An 18,565-nucleotide genomic window follows, 5' to 3' on the forward strand; every position below is an offset into this window, starting at 1 on the left:
TTAAAATAAATTCTAAATGATGTACTGAAATATTTAACCTGCTGCTTTGCATTAATGTGCTGGCAGTCAAAATATAGAAACCAGACATTGGTCTGAAAGTGATGTAACTGTTTCTCTACCTATGATATAATGTGATCACATTGATAGACAGAAATATTTATAGTAGCCGATGCATAGGAGAAGGCAGAAGTGGTAATAAAGTGCTTCTGTCTTCTCCTTAGTGTCCCTGGCTGTCACTAACAGCAAGGCATCCAACCTAAATTACACGAACAGGAACTTTACTCCCATGCCAAACATGTAAAGTGCTCCGAATTAAAGACTTTGTAAACAAGGGGCATACTGTCAGCACAGTAGGCGGGGAAAATATTATACGGTGAGCCCTAACTTGCAACCAACCCGCTATCCCTGCCTACTTTAGAGCAAGCCCTAAGCAGCACGTCCACAACAACATAGCCGTCCCCAAAATCATGTTCAGGAAATAGAATAAAAAAAAAATGTGTAATCAGAAAATGAAAACAGATTAGAAAAATAAATATATGTTGCTATCTGGTTTTAACTAGAGATAACATTTTTGGTGACACATTTCCTTTAACCAATTTAGAGGTACGATAAGGGTGGACGCGTGTAGACGACAGATTGAGCATCTTTATGCATCCCATAATTTAGGTCAACATGGCAGCTCAGTGCTCAGCACTGGATACCTTCAGATTTAGCAGCCATTAAAACTACGGACCTGGCATACTTTGAGATACTTTTTATTAGAATGACTATATTATGAAATTGCCTAGAGTTCCATGGAGCGCTACATTAATAGCCTAGCTCAAAGCCTCCTACTTTCCAAAAAACAAACTGATCATTTGGCATTCTATGAAGATATAATACAGAATACATTTGCACCATATACTGTGCATATCAAGAAATAACTAACATTTGAATATAGACAAACATATCTTGGACATGATATTACTTTTGTATGAGGAGATTAAATGCTGCTATATAGAATAAGGTATATAAAGTATGGTATATATAGTATGATTTTAATTTTATAAAATATCATTTTTCTGGATGAGTCTATGCAACTTTCTTTCCACAAGACCATATTGTGAGTAAAATATAATGTAATATGCAGATTAGATTATATAAAAAATTATTGGAACATGGCCTAACCAGAACAGTCAACAGCAGTCTTTATGTTCAGTTCATAGTCATTCTAAATGTTAATAGTCTTGATAATGGTATTTAATTTTAAATGACTAAACCTCAGCATATTATGCTTAATGAGAGTTTACCCAGCAGTTAACAATACATTATGCATGCTAATAATAAAACTATCAGTTGAATGTCTTAAACATATGCAGGATTTTGGCAGAATGGCACAGCAAACCTGATATTGTCAGAATAGATTTTCAGCAAATTCTTTAAAGAGCGAAGAAACTGTGACTCTTGCATAAAAATAATTTAAAATGCAGCTCTATAAAAATGTGTGAGGGAAGCACCTCTGCTCATGTAGTTCATTAAATGGATCTGCTATTTCTAACACCTAAGCATCTGTTGAATGCAAACTTTCTGTCTTTGTATCCATTTAAAGGAGTCCCACAATTACAAGAAGAAAGCTGAGACAACACAGAACAAGAAATATATGACAATGTTCCTTTAATTAATAAGAAGGGACAATGCAGTATACATACACAGTACAGGTTCTCAGTACTAGAAACAATAACGCTCATTAATTGTGTAGCTTGTAAGAAATTCACTTTTATTGCAAGTCAACCAAGATTCAGTTATCTGTCTTGGAGTATTCATAAACTTGGCAAAGCATGGCGTATTAGGCGTATTTCAGGCACAGATGGCAGTGCAATGATTAGTTGCGCTTGCTATCTGTGACTTTGACCTGCTCACGCCAGGTCTAAAATTGTGGGTGGGGAAGGGCGAAGGGCAGGTATTTTCTATGCCTGTTTTAGGTGTGGAAAAGCTCTAAATATAAGAGAGCAGACGGAGGAACCACCGAAGTTGTCCACCGCCAGCTTAGGAGTTTATGAAGACTGGTGCCTAAAACACCAGTCTTAATAAATGTGCTCATTAGTGTCATAAAAAGTTGTTATAGCTGTATGTCACTGGTCACAAAAAGGGTACATTTCTGAAGGAAAGGCCTTATAAAAGTTTGCTTATGCTGAACCAAGTGTCCAGAGTGGCGGAGGTTCCTCTTTTGGCCAGTACAAAATGTGATATGTTGTTTCTACAAAGTGTACTCCCCCACCCAATCATTTACTATAGTGGGGGAGTTACAGGTTATTCAGCTAGTTACTGTTCCAACCCCCTTCTCCACTATACCTACTGTCCAGTTATAACCCAAGCTTTTGCCTATTAAATTACTGAGAGAACCTAAGGGCTCATTCACACGAGCGTGTGTGCCCCGTGCCCATGCTTGGGCATCGGCACCATCCATGTGCACGCCGTTTGTGGAAGTAGACCCATTAATTTGAATGGGTCCACAATCCGCACAAGACAGTCATGTCTATTTCTTTGTGGTGTGGAGGCACGGACCAAAATCCCATGGAAGCGTTTCTTAGTGCTTCTGTGGATTTCCGATCCATGCCTCTGTAAGAACGAGACCCCCCCAGGATACAGCGAAGTCACAGACGAGGAAAGCGACAACACACAGCTTTGTGCAAGACAGAAACTTTACTAAAACAGTAATATAGACATAAATTGAAGGTGCACCAAAGATCTTATACCCCGGGCCCACAGTCACTATCCCTGTCCGGTTGGACAGATCTATTGCGATGGCATGCATAGCAGAACCTGCAAGTTGAGGCTGTGCCACAAAAGAGAACAAACCTAGCCGATGGTGCACACAGCAGAGCCTGCAAGTCAATACTGTGCCGCAGAAAAATTCTATAAAGCCTGCCAAGAATGCAACTCCTAACTAACTAATTATTTGCAGGCCTAAACTTAGTCTCTGATGCTTCAGGCACCACTAGTATAAGGTAAAGAGTAAACTGATTTACTGACCTGCGTTTGTTCTGTGTCAGAGGATGTCTTTTAACCGAGATGATCACCAGGCCCCCAGTCCTTTTGCGGCCTTGCTTGGTAATTAAACTTCTGTTCAAACGCTGTAAAAAATCCTCCTGGAACAATCCCTCTTCCAAAAATCAGGATCTAGGTGAGGGACAATGACAAGTCCCCCTCCACTGAGTCCCCGAACACTCTAGGACACTCTGAAACCAGATTCTAACTCACACATTTTATTTATTTTTATTTATGCACTTATATAGTACTACTATATTCCCCAGTACTTTACAGACATTAGCAACCAACTGTTCCCAATGGGGCTCACAATCTAACGTCCCTATCAGTATGTCTTTGGAGTGTGGGAGGAAACTGGAGTACCCGGAGGAAACCCACAAAAACATGGGGAGAACATACAAACTCTATGAAGATGATGTCCTTGGTCGGATTCGAACCTAGGACCCCAGCGCTGATAGGCACCAGTGCTAACCACTGAGCCTTTCACCACCTCAGCTCTCACTTCCTGGTTCTTCTTTCAGCAACCAGCAGCATGAGTCATCCTCTACTTTGCATATTTAAATCCAGCAGTAACTTAACTGTAACAGAGAACCAGCGGCCTCCTGTGGCCGAAATGCAAAATGACATTCCTAAAGTTAAATTATGCATAGCATTATACAGAAAGAGCTGTTCCACAATCTCATACCTCCACTCCGCATCTTGAGGATTGCAGACTCATTCAAGTCAATGGCCTGTTTGTGGTCCGCAATATGGGCATGGATAGCCTACAGTCATGTGAATGAGCCCTAAGGATGGGGGTATACAACTGAGACATGAATCCATTTTCTCTGCCTACCGTCAAGGCATACATTTGTTACCTTAAAGTGTTAAGTCTCCTGCTATGTTGTGCCTTTTATTTTATAACTATTGTGCCATTTCTATGTCATTTTATTTAGTCTCTTTTTATATTTTGTAAGCAATGTGACTTTACCTTTTTCTATTAAAGTCTTAAAAAGTTAACGTTCGTTCTTGTAGACCTAAAAACCTATATACAGACCTAGAGACTCTTTTAAATGAACGATCACATATGTAAAACATGGACCTGCTGGATTTGCCAAAACGGAGCTTCTAGAGAGTGGTCTAGTGCTACCAGAGTCAGGAATATGTACAGGATAGGAGTGCAGTGTGTGTGTGTTAGTCTGAATTGGAATATGGTCATGGATTATCATGGTGACACAACTCTTTTAGTGGAGAATGTTGATGTAGGTGTCTGTAAAATTACCAGTAGGGTCAAAAATGTTTTTTTTTTTTTCACTATATGAAGGGTTGGCTTAGCTTTCCTCTGGATCAGTCAAGATAACTTAGTATAAATGGATGAATGTGATGGCTTTTTTTGTAATTTATAACTACGTATTTCCAGTCTAATGTGGTAAAAACGTAGGTAATGAAATATGATCTTTATTAAAATGCTTGTTTTAGCAAAGTTAATTTCATATTCATGCCAGGTGTCATACTGTATACTGAAGACAACTTCTCATATTTATATCTTTCTCAGTAACTCCAGATAAAATATTACATTCTTATTAGACACAAAAGGAAGCTTGGGTGCTAAACAGCATTGTCCCACCTCATCAAATTGTAAAGCATGTTTTCCATTATCTGATAAAACTAACAGTTCATTAAACCACAACACAAGCCGAAGCAAACGTCCACCACAACAGACTTCAACTGAACTTGTATTTTCAGCAATTCACTGAAGTCATAAATAAGAAACACAAGTAAATCACTGCAGCAGACTTTACTTTCTGCTCTTTAAGCAGCAGGATTCTGCTAGACTACAGGTCAAAATCAGGTTCTTATGAATCATACTGTTTGGCTTTATTAGGAACACAACCTTTGCCCTTACATTTTCCAGATGCTAATTTACTGGGTAATGGTCAAAACAGATTTGTATCTCCTATTAACATTAGAATGCAGGCCAATGTTTAACTCAATGCTCAACATATTATCTAGGTCTTCTTTACACATGGTATGCAATTGGAGAGATTTTATTTTAACTTTTATGTTAAAACTATTTTATTTAGTCTGGCAAACTTGTTACTTTAGAGAGGACCTCTCACCTCTTCTGACATGTTTGTTTCAATAAATACTCAATAGATGCTCAATCCCACTGCCACTAATGCATTTCTAAGGTACAACAGTTACCATCCTGAACATCAAAAACGCTTTGCCCTATGGTCAATTCCTCAGGTTGAGGTGGATTAACCGCGAGGACAGGTTTTGATGAAGAGGCTGAGGATCTAAGTGTTAGACAGAAAAATAGAGGATATCCAGATATTTTTATCAGGTATTGTCACAAGAAAGTAATCCATTTTTGCAAAATTCTAGATAATAAAAAAAGAGCAGCTTTTTGTGTTTATATTTCATCACAGTCTGATATGTAATGTAATTTGTTTGGTTATTAATAAAAATTGGAAATTGGTGGAGAACAATCCTTTGTTAAAAGATGCAGGTATTGGGAGACCTATTGCATTATTTAGATGCAGTACAAACCTATGTGGATTATTTGTAAAAGATTATTTCATGGATCAACCATTAAATAAAATTTGGCTCCAGAGTACAGTGCCGAGAGGCAATAACAGATGTAGTCGGTGTAGATTGTAGATTTTGCAACTACCTGAATCGCACAGAGAAAGTAAAGTTAGATGACCATGGGATTCAGAGCCTCAATTTTTTGTCATGTGTGACTGAGGGTGGTTTTCTACAAGCAAGACAATAAGACCAATGTTTAAGAGATTTGGGGATTGTGTCTGTTCTTAGAAAACAGGGGTTGGATACCCCAGTTAATTGAACATATGAGTAAGCAACATGGGTGCAACCCTTGGTGTATGTGGTTTGCGGGTTTGATACGAATTTCACTGTTAAAGAGAGGAGTTGATAGGCTCAATGAACTGCAGACAAATATAGTTAATCTTGCTCTTGGAAGCTTTGGGCACACTCAGTCTGAATGATCATAATGATAGTGATGAGCGAAGTTATCAAAACTTCAATTCAGCTGCTTTGTTCAATTTCAAAAAAAAAAAAATTGAAGTACTTACTTAAATGTAATAAAAGGAAGAAGAGAACAAAACGAGCGGCACTCACCGATGATGGGCAGGTAACTTTATTCCATGGCAGGAGGGGGGTGCAAGGGTTGCAGATACAGCAGCAAGTAAGCGACAGCCGTTTCGCGCGTATATGCGCTTCTTCTGGCTTTCCATCACTGAAGGGGTCAGGGCAATTGAAAGATATGAAACCAGTGATAGCGTTTAGAAGATGCCATACTATATGCGATCAAGTGGTAACTAGCCATTTCAGAAAAAAACGTCTCACATGGCTGTCTGAACAGAGCCCAAAAGGGAATAGGAGTTGCAGAAGCTGCTCTTTGTGCAGCTTCAATTCCCAATTACAAGTGATCTCTGTTGCAGGGATAGAACATAGGGTTTTTCCACTTATTACCTGCCGCAGCAAATTTGTGGTTTATATAATTTTATGTAGCTGCGGACGCTTCTACATCGGAAAAAACATTCGCTGCTTATTTGAAAGATTCCGCGAACACCTAAATTCCTTAAAAACAGGAAAGGGTGTTCCGCGGTAAATAGAGCAAGTGAACAGGGCACATAGTGGAAATCACAATGTGTTGACTTTCGCTGGCCTTGAAGTAGTTAACCGCACTGAAAGAGGTGGTGATAGAGAAAGGGAGCTTCTGAGAAGAGAAGCTATATGGATCCTACGCACGGATGCAATGGGTCCTCTGGGACTAAATGGAAAAATAGATATGAGCGTATTTTTGTAATGAACCACTCTTGCTTATTGTATTTTCGTATTTTGATTTGTTCTTATTGGTTTATGTATTTTCATATATGCACCTTACATCATTGAAGAGGTCCCGCTAGATTGAAATCCCTGCCCTCCCTTTGAGAGGCCAGGTGTTGATTATTTAGTAATTAAGCAAATTACTGTGATGACGCGGCTTCCTGTGCACTATATAAGGTGCAGAAGCTGAAAAAAAGAGAAGAAAAAGAAGGAGGTTATCCTAAAGCGACACGGGACTGTGCTTAGCCCCTGAAGAGAAGGATAAAGAAAAGGCGCCAACAGGACTGTATGATGGAGGGATTGGGAAGAAGGGAAACAGTAAGATGGGAAGGCAGCTCTGGTGTAGAAAACAAAACTAGACACCACAAAGATATCAGGATGAATCAGTGATAGGTGGGGAACAAGGGGTAGTCACCTACCCCCAGTGTCACACCGGTCACTAAAAAAAAAAAAAAAAAAAAAAAAAAAAAGATGCGGTTGAGCGCCAAATTCCCAAATGACAAGGTGTAGGTGGGTGGTGGTACAGGTAGTCCTTATTAGTATCGAAAAAATCACCCAAGTTGAGGTGCTGTGGGCTGATAGGTAGCGCACAGTGGTGGGTAGGTGAATGGTACAGGAATAAGTCGACGTTTAACAGTAGTATTAGGTAAACTCTTAAAAACATGAAAATCACATATACATGCATAAAAATTGAGTGAATTCTTTAGAATCGTTCAAAACATATAATGGTAAAAATAAAGATAAAATTAAAACAATGTTAAAAATCCACTCACTTCACAGGGGGGGTTGCCAACAGGATGACCTTGAGGCACCTGTGGCAAGTAACCCCCCTAAGCCGGGATCGCGTGTAGGTTTGTTAGAGGTTGACGTCTACGACCTGGGTGTACAGCCTGGTTGGTAAAGCAGCAGACAAATCCAAGGGTATGTAATCAATCCTCTTTAATGGTTTAAAATAAGGCTCAACGCGTTTCAGGGGTCATAGTACCCCCTTCATCAGGAGCAGTATATGGCCCCTGAAACGCGTTGAGCCTTATTTTAAACCATTAAAGAGGATTGATTACATACCCTTGGATTTGTCTGCTGCTTTACCAACCAGGCTGTACACCCAGGTCGTAGACGTCAACCTCTAACAAACCTACACGCGATCCCGGCTTAGGGGGGTTACTTGCCACAGGTGCCTCAAGGTCATCCTGTTGGCAACCCCCCCTGTGAAGTGAGTGGATTTTTAACATTGTTTTAATTTTATCTTTATTTTTACCATTATATGTTTTGAACGATTCTAAAGAATTCACTCAATTTTTATGCATGTATATGTGATTGATTTTCAGGTTTTTAAGAGTTTACCTAATACTACTGTTAAACGTCATCTTATTCCTGTACCATTCACCTACCCACCACTGTGCGCTACCTATCAGCCCACAGCACCTCAACTTGGGTGATTTTTTTCGATACTAATAAGGACTACCTGTACCACCACCCACCTACACCTTGTCATTTGGGAATTTGGCGCTCAACCGCATCCTTTTTTTTTTTTTTTTTGTGACCGGTGTGACACTGGGGGTAGGTGACTACCCCTTGTTCCCCACCTATCACTGATTCATCCTGATCACTATATAAGGTGCCGTGACCCCTTCAGTGATGGAAAGCCAGAAGAAGCGCATATACGCGCAAAACAGCTGTCACTTACTTGCTGCTGTATCTGCAACCCTTACACCCCCCTCCTACCATGGAATAAAGTTACCTGCCCATCATCGTGAGTGCCGCTCGTTTTGTTCTCTTCTTCCTTTTATTATATATGCTCACTGCAGCTACAAGCTGAGCACCTCCGTGAGGCACCACTCCTCAGCAGTCGCATCCTGATAATTTTAGGTTTGGTGTAGTGCCACTGGTCTTCTGCTCTACATTTCATATGTACTTACTTAAATGTGTTTTATAGGTATATTCACAGCACCACAAGCAGCAAATATTTTTTTGCATATGTTGTGCAATTATACCCTTTTCTTTCTAAAAACCAGTTGCAATTTTGCTACTGTTTATAAATCTGCTATTTAGCATATTTTAGTATGTCAATACTAGCGTACAATGTGATTGTAGCAGGGGACATTTAATTGAGCCAGTCTTTATTACAAGAAAAAAACTTTTAAAATTTTGCTACCATTTATAAATGCCCAATTTGCGTATTTTGGCACGTCAATATCAGTGTACATTGTGTTAATAGCAAGGTATGTTTAACTTCACCTGTATTTCTTACTTAAAAAAATGCAATTTTGCTACCGTATATAGGTGTACGATTTAGTGCATTGTAGTGCATCAATACCAGGGTACAGTATGTTTATTGAAGGGGACATTTTATTGTGCCTGTGTTTATCACTAGAGATGAGCGAATTTCTCAACAATTCGATTCGGATGGTTTGCTGAATTCTCCAAAAAGATTTGTTTCGATCCAAATTTATTTGCGGTGAATCGTGTTAAAAAACAGCTATTTCCTGGCTTCAGAGAGCCTGTATAGTGGTTTAGAACACTGTGCCTTGCAGTAACACACATAGGAAGTCTGCTGCGGTACAATAGTCAGTATCACATGCACAATAGTCAGTATCACATGCACATGACAGGCGCCGCTCTTAGAATCACTGCTCACTTCACTTATTTGGGCAGTTACGGGGCCAAAACTGACCAAATAACTCAAGTGTCAACTCAGCTTTACAGGTCGATGTTAGCGTCAGGTATAAAGAACCGTACAGAGGCCCAAGATCCTACCGTAGCATGAAAGAGCGCACTCCTTTTACACCGTCGTCAGCTAATTCCACATAGATGTCTCCAGAACTTGTTCTACTAAAGGAGTTGTCCGGGTTCAGAGCTAAACCCGTACATACCTCTATTTTCACCCAGGCAGCCCCCCTGACTTGAGTATCGGAGCAGTTCATTCCCTGATGCTCTCCTTTGCCCTGCGCTAAATCGAGCAGGGCAAAGGCATTTTTTGGCGTTCAGGTGATGTACCGGGCTCACCATGGGGCTGACGGGAAGCCCGGTGAAGTCACTAGCACTGATGGGCGGGCTTTAGCGCTGCCCTAGCCAGTAAAGCGGCTAGGGCAATGCTAAAGCACGCCCATCACAGCTGGTGATGTCACCGAAGACACTGCCGGGCAGAAGCTTCTGCCGTCAGTGTGTGATTGTAAACATAAGAGCCTTTGCCCTGCGCGATCTAGCACAGGGCAAAGGAGAGCATTGGAGCACAAACTGCTCCAATGCTCAAGTCAGGGGGGCTGCCGGGGAGAAATTATGGGTATGTCCTGGTTCAGCTCTGAACCCGGACAACCCCTTTAGACGCTTATATAACTAAAGTTCCCCTGAAAGAGTGGAGAGGGTGTCAGCAGTATATTTGTGTTGACATCACTGATTATGTCGCCCTTCATCTGATCCATAAGAACAATAACCCCGTAAAAAACAAATCCTGTTTGTTGAGCATCCGCCTTCACTCGGTCAGCATTTGGTCAGTAATACATCAATATTGCTAAAGCCCAAAATATACAGGAGTGGATCCAAAACAGAGATGTCACGTGAATGGAATATTTGCATGTCTTCTGTTTTTTGTACCTACTCCTGCTTTTGGCTACCAAATCATAAGCCAATTCTGATGGGACCATACAGCCCTTACAGCTGCTACACAGACAGGATCTGTTGTGCTTCTCATTTTCCTTCCTTCTGACAGATCAGAATAAGGGTCAAATAAATGATTATGTCAACCAGGCCATAAAGGCAAAATAGTGGCCCAGTCATGGAGTGGGGAGGTAGAACAGCTTGAGAAGTCCACAGAGTGGCCCAATGACATAGTGTTGAGGTAGCAGCAGCAGCATGAGGAGACCACAGTGGTCCATTTACATAGTGTGGAGGTGGCAGCAGCATGAGCAAGCCACAGAGTGGCCCAGTGACATAGTGTTGAGTTAGCAGCAGCATAAGAAGGCTACTGAGTGGCAAGGTGACAAAGTTTGGAGGTGACAGCAACAGCAGCATGAGGAGGCCTCAGAGTGATCCAGTGACAAAGGGTTGAGTTAGCAGCTTCATGAGGAGGCCACAGAGTGGCCCAGTGATATAGTGTTGATTTAGCAGCAGTATGAGGCGACCACAGAGTGGCAAGGTGACATAGTGTGGCGGTGGCAGCAGCAGCAGCATGAGGAAGCCACAAAGTTGCCCAGTGACATAGTGTTGATTTAGCAGCAGCATGAGGAGACCACAGAGTGGCAAGGTGACATAGTGTGGAGGTGGCAGCAGCATGAGGAGGCCACAGACTGGCAAGGTGACATAGTGTGGAGGTGGCAGCAGCAGCATGAGGAGACTAAATGACAGAGTGTGGAGGTGGCAGCAGCATGAGGAGACCACAGAGTGGCACAATGAGTATGGAGGTGGCAGAAACATGTCCATTTATTCTTCCGTTGCGCTGAGTGTGCAGGCATTTCTATTACATGACCACATCCCTGTTATCATCACCTAGAAAACCCATCAGTGAGGTGAGTAGGTTACCATGGGTGTGGCGAAACCAACCTCGCCACTGGGTTTTGGAGAGGACTGTTTAAAAGCCTCTTGCCTCAGGATTATGGTCCCTTAAGTTATTGGGTCTTAAGGCACTTGGGACGGAGCCCTCTGTCCCTGGATTGCATCATTTGCCTTACTTGCTTGGATGAAGCACATGGTGAGAACAATAGATAGCGGCCATTTTAGCTCACAGACACTGTTCTGACTTTTCCACACGGTGCTATCTTGCCTGTATTTGGTGCACAGAGACATCATTCAGTAGTTTGCAACTGTATAACTTGTATATTTTCAGTGTAACTGGCATAAAACTGTATCTTCCAAACTACTGAACGGATGTGGGTGAATTTTGGATATGTGGTTCACCCAGATCCCCCAGTTCCGAGGATATATTGGTTATGGGGTTATTGCATGTTTTGGGGTTCCTGTGATATGTTTTATAAAACTGTATTGCTCTGCCTTTGATAATTATATTCGTCATTGTGTTCAATGGTCATCATCGGCAGAGGGGAGGATTTTGTGTGGGTGTGTTTCTATTGTCCCATTGTGTGTTTAAATGGTGATATCTGTCTTGTTGTCTCCACATGTGTATTGGCGATCTTCCTTTTGTCCTGAGAGATAATTGGATTGTCTTCGGTCGTCTCCGGGACAGAGAGGAGGAAACCATGATGCATTGTGGGGATATGTTGTATCTGTCCTGTGTCGCAGTCTCCCTTCTGGTCCTCTAGGGGGCGGGAACGATTGGTTGCTGTATTTACATTGTGTGTGTTGTGAATTACTGATTGGTTTGATTTCAAAACCCTGTGGGCAGTACTATGTTTGTTTTTTTATCAATAAAAGAGGCTGTACTTGAAATACAGTCAGAGCACTGTTTGACCCTCAACACGGAGCCTTGTCTCGTTATTGGGGGGATTCCCTGTATGCTGTTGGAGACTGATTGCCAGGAGTGTAAGCTGACTGATACGCTTTTCTTGTTCGTCTGCTGACAGCTATTCGCGAGATTCCAGTTTGTATTTTGTATCCAGTTCGGGAGGTTGGTGTTCTGCAGTAGCTGTGCCTGTCTCTCAGAAAAGAGGCATATCGCCTAAACGGATTTTAACCCCTTGTCTGCTGAAACGGTCCGTTACATTTGGGTATGGACGGACTCCACACCATTTTCTCTATCTATCTGTGTGATTTAGATAATGACTCACTGAGGATTTAAAAGTGGATACCGTGATTTGGTTTCATGTGATATTATTTTCCTGTTTTGATGTGACCGTCAGGGATTGGCACAGGTTTGTGACCTTTACCTGTGTTCTCATCTATTACAGTTGGGGCAGTACTCCTGATATTTTAGTGAGTCTTGTGTCACCTAAATGGTGACCTCACCTTTGCTGGATTCCTGAACCCCCTCTTCTTCGCATGAAACATGTATATTTGATCGCTGTAGTGCCCGAATAGAGGTGTGGATTAGTCATCTAAAGACCTCACCCTATGGGCAAATAGTGCCACTGAATGCAGATCACTTGCTCTATGAACCTATGTACAAACCGGATTCCCAAAAAGTTGGGACACTATACAAATCGTGAATAAATACTGAATGCAATGATGTGGAGGTGCCAACTTCTAATATTTTATTCAGAATAGAACATAAATCACGGAACAAAAGTTTAAACTGAGAAAATGTACCATTTTAAGGGAAAAATATGTTGAATCAGAATTTCATGGTGTCAACAAATCCCCCAAAAGTTGGGACAAGGCCATTTTCACCACTGTGTGGCATCTCCCCTTCTTCTTACAACACTCAACAGATGTCTGGGGACCGAGGAGACCAGTTTCTCAAGTTTAGAAATAGGAATGCTCTCCCATTCTTGTCTAATACAGGCCTCTAACTGTTCAATCGTCTTGGGCCTTCTTTGTTGCACCTTCCTCTTTATGATGCGCCAAATGTTCTCTATAGGTGAAAGATCTGGACTGCAGACTGGCCATTTCAGTACCCGGATCCTTCTCCTACGCAGCCATGATGTTGTGATTAGTGATGAGCGGGAGGTGCCATATTCGATTTTGCGATATTTAGCGAATATTCGAATGAATACTCGTCGAAATCGAATATACTCGTCGAAATTGAATATTCGTAATTATTCCAATTATCGCGAATAATATGCGATTTAATTAATCGCGTATTGCGATTATTTCTTTTGCTAGTATAAGGCAACGTTCCTATGCTAATTGACTATGGCTAGGCTAATATGTGTATTTTATGAAATTTCGTAATATTGCTCTAACTTCGTCTTTTAGAATATTACGAATATTCTAAAAGACGAAGTTAGAGCAATATTACGAAATTTTGTAAAATACGCATATAGATTTTAATTTAGCTAATATAGTGCTATAATTATTTTTTTTTCTCAAATTTTTTTTGCCTCTTCTGAACTTAAGTTTTGTAAAATATGTACACTATTAAAAAAATTAGCTAAATTACAATCTATGTGTATTTTACGAAATTTCGTAATATTGCGCTAACTTCGTCTTTTAGAATATTCGTAATATTGCTCTAACTTCATCTTTTAGAATATTCGTAATATTGCTCTTAACAGTGTTAAGTTGAAATCGCAATCCGATTAATTCAAGTTATTATAATCGAATTGCGATTTCAACTTCACACTGCTATATTCCATATTCGTTAATTCTAGCCTAATATGGAATATAGCAGTGCTAAGTTGAAATCGCCATGCGATTACTTCGAGTTATATTAATCGCATTGCGATTTCAACTTTTTACGTATATTCTTAATATTGCTCTAACTTCGTCTTTTAGAATATTCATAATATTCTAAAGGATGAAGTTAGAGCAATATTACGAATATTCTAAAAGACGAAGTTAGAGCAATATTACGAATATTCTAAAAGACGAAGTTAGAGCAATATTACAAAATTTCGTAAAATACCCATATAGATTGTAATTTAGCTAAAATGGAATATAGCAGTGTTAAGTTGAAATCGCAATGCGATTAATTCAAGTTATAATAATCAAATTGCGATTTCAACTTACTGCTATATTCCATATTCGTTAAAACGAATATGGAATATAGTAGTGTTAAGTTAAAAACGCAATTCGATTATTATAACTTGAATTAATCGAATTGCGATTTCAATGTAATTCTCAAATCCGACAGTACATTCTAGTATATGGAAACGTTCCCATGGTGATGGGGACGCTCTATGAACACGGAAGTCGGCAGAAGCGGCAACGGGCACTGACTGGAGCAGCCAGGAAGCCAGGAATCCAAAGGACAGGTAGGAACAACTTTAGGGAAGTGGGAAAGAAAAAAATATAACAATAAAAAAAAAAATGAAAATGAATATTCGATTTCGCGAATATATAGAACGATATTCTAAATATTCGCGAAATCTCGAAATTCCGATATTCGAAAAAAAAAATCGCAATTTGAATATTCGCGCTCAACACTAGTTGTGATTGATGCAGAATGTGGTCTGGCATTATCTTGTTGAAAAATGCAGGGTCTTCCCTGAAAGAGATGACGTCTGGATGGGAGCATATGTTGTTCTAGAACCTGAATATATTTTTCTGCATTGATGGTGCCTTTCCAGACATGCAAGCTGCCCATGCCACACGCACTCATGCAACCCCATACCATCAGAGAAGCAGGCTTCTGAACTGAGCGTTGATAACAACTTGGGTTGTCCTTGTCCTCTTTGGTCCGGATGACATGGCGTCCCAGATTTCCAAAAAGAACTTCGAATCGTGACTCGTCTGACCACAGAACAGTCTTCCATTTTGCCACACTCCATTTTAAATGATCCCTGGCCCAGTGAAAACACCTGAGCTTGTGGATCTTGCTTAGAAATGGCTTCTTCTTTGCACTGTAGAGTTTCAGCTGGCAACGGCGGATGGCACGGTGGATTGTGTTCACTGACAATGGTTTCTGGAAGTATTCCTGAGCCCATTCTGTGATTTCCTTTACAGTAGCATTCCTGTTTGTGGTGCAGTGTCGTTTAAGGGCCCAGAGATCACGGGCATCCAGTATGGTTTTACGGCCTTGACCCTTACGCACAGAGATTGTTCCAGATTCTCTGAATCTTCGGATGATGTTATGCACAGTTGATGATGATAGATGCAAAGTCTTTGCAATTTTTCGCTGGGTAACACCTTTCTGATATTGCTCCACTATCTTTCTGCGCAACATTGTGGGAATTGGTGATCCTCTACCCAGCTTGGCTTCTGAGAGACACTGCCACTCTGAGAAGCTCTTTTTATACCCAATCATGTTGCCAATTTACCTAATTAGTGTTAATTGGTCTTCCAGCTCTTCGTTATGCTCAAATTTACTTTTTCCAGCCTCTTGTTAACACCGTGAAATTTTGAATGAACGTATTTTTCCTTTAAAATGATACATTTATTCGGATTAAAAGTTTGATCTGTCATCTACATTCTATTACAAATAAGATATTGACATTTGCCATCTCCACATCATTGCATTCAGTTTTTATTCACGATTTGTATAGTGTCCCAACTTTTTGGGAATCCGGTTTGTAGTAGCCCCTCACCTATCTTTTATTTGGTTCTCTGGCTTTACCTACACTTGACTACCGATATATGGGACTTAAACTATCATTTTTATTGGCCCTTTACCATTAGATCTTCTAATCATCTGTTATGAAATAGTTTCGTTACTATATATCTTCCCAGCTTTGTAAAGCAACCAGCGATGTCACCAGTTTAATTATTCTCATTGACGATATAGTGGAGAAATTTCTTCACCAGGCAACCACTGACGTCACTGGTGGGGTGACGTTCCTACAGCTGATTGGCCGTTATATCGCGTGCGCTGCCCTCTGCCTGCAGCGCACCTGCGCACTCCCCGCCTGGGAACGCCAGACCTTGGGAGATTTCTCTCATAATGGACACCACGACTCTGCATGGATACCTGTGTTTATGTGAGTGTCATCACATTTATCTATTGCACATATACTCACCCTTTAACCACTGAGAGGTTTTTATTAGTGAGCTGTATGATCAGAGGTGTTTTTAAACAGAGGGATACCGTAAACTTTTTGTTAATTATGCACACCTTTAGAGGAGGAGTTTATCTACTCCCCACCTACACTTGGGGCTACTTAAGTTTCATTTTGTTACCAGTGATAAGCAGCAGGGGAAATATTTGAATTTTCAATATTTTGCAAATTCGAGTATTCGTGATCTCCAGTCATTATTTTTTTGATTGCAAAAATCAGCAATTGGAAAATTTGCAATAGAAATTTGCGATACGAAAATTTACGATCGACACTACTTCAAAAGTAAAAAATATTGCAGCCTTCTCATTGGCCCACAAGCAAGAAGCAGTGAGGGATCATGGGCACTGATGAAAAGAAAAATCTAGAATATTCGCAATTATGAAGATATTCACGAATTCTCGAAGTGACAATATTCACAATAAAAATTTGCAATTAGAATATTCGCGATCAACACTATTTGTTACATGACCCATTGCTTGATAAAGACCACAGGTTGAAACGTCGCTATGTTTGTTGCTCTTCAATAAACCACAAGATCATCTGAATATACCGAGTGCTGTGGATTTTCTACGGTACATATTTAGCAGCATGAGGAGAGTGTGGAGGTGGCAGCAGCAGCATGAGGATGCCACACACTGGCAAGGTGACATAGTGTGGAGGTGGCAGCAGCAGCAGCACGAGGAGGCCACAGACTGGCAAGGTGACATAGTGTGGAGGTGGCAGCAGCAGCAGCACGAGGAGGCCACAGACTGGCAAGGTGACATAGTGTGGAGGTGGCAGCAGCAGCATGAGGAGACCTGAGTGGTGAGGTGGCAGCAGCATCAGGAGACCTGAGAGTGACCCAGTGACAGAGTAGGGAGGTGGGTGGCAATAACAGTACCCGCTGACGATGGTGGGTGTTGGAAGGAGCACTTGGCTGAGGCAGGTAGCCAGAGGAAACTGGTCTCTTTTTTCAAGGTTTGGATGAGGCAGCTTGGATGATCTAATATGATGCATCAGACATTGGTGGGTGGAAATCCTGGCTGATCTATGCTTGATTCATATTGACAATGGTCAGTCTCTCCACATTTTGGGTGGACAGGCGAGTTCTCCTTGACTATTTCCCCTGCCACACTAAACACCCACTCTGATCCCACACTACTGGCCAGGCAGGACAGCTTTTCCAGGGCAAACATGGCCAGTTGCACCCACAAATCCAGTTTGGCTGCCCAGTAGTCCAGCAGATGTGCAACGTGGGGTGGCAGGGTGCTGTCCATGCATGCCAACACCTGCTGGTTCAGTATCTGCTCGGGGTCTAGCTGCTATTGGTGGTGAGTAGTTTCTTTACTAGGCAGGTTAAGAAAGCTGCTTATCATCGACTCTAGAATCAAGCTGCTGTTGATGGAGCTGGTTCTTGGAAAGGGAAGCACTGCAGCACCAGCAACTTGACCAGGAGCAGGTTCAGCTACAGTGCCGTTGGATGAGTGCACGCATACTGTTGTCTCTTGGCAATCGCTTCAGTGATTGATTGCTGACGGAATGACTGACGAGGAGCAGGAGGGTGAGGAGCAGGAGCATCAGGACCGGTAGATGAAGGGAAGGACAGACAGCTTCCTTCGGCTGAGGTGGTGGAGCCTTGACTGCCTGAAATCGGGTTGCGTGCCTCTGGGTAGTGCAGGGTTGCTGCAGCAGGCTGGACCACCACATCGGAGCCACGGTTCTCCCAGGCTAGTTTATGCGGACGCTGCATATGTTGATGGAGGGCTGTGGTGCCAACATTGGCACCCTAGCCACGCTTCACCTTCTGCCCACAGATTCTAAAAATGGCCATGTTCACTAGTGATAAGCGGGAGGTGCCATATTCGATTTTGCCGAAATTCGCAAATATTCGCTTAAATATTTGTCTCATATTCGTCGAAATCGAATATTCGTCATTATTCTTTTTATCGCGATTAATATGTGATTTACATAATCGCGTATTGCGATTTTAACTTAAGGTAACTTTCCTATTGGTTTGATATCTAGAAAAGGCGAAGATGACGAATATGACGAATGTATTCGTCATATTCCTCAAAACGAAGATAACAAAGTATTCTCCATCTTCGTTTTAGCTCCATATTCGTCAGCTTCGATAATTCTAGCAATCAAATGGGAAAGTTGACTATAGAGACAGCTGTGTT

The sequence above is a fragment of the Bufo gargarizans genome, chromosome 2 (genome assembly GCF_014858855.1).
Source record: "Bufo gargarizans isolate SCDJY-AF-19 chromosome 2, ASM1485885v1, whole genome shotgun sequence".
NCBI classification, from domain to species: Eukaryota; Metazoa; Chordata; class Amphibia; order Anura; family Bufonidae; genus Bufo; species Bufo gargarizans.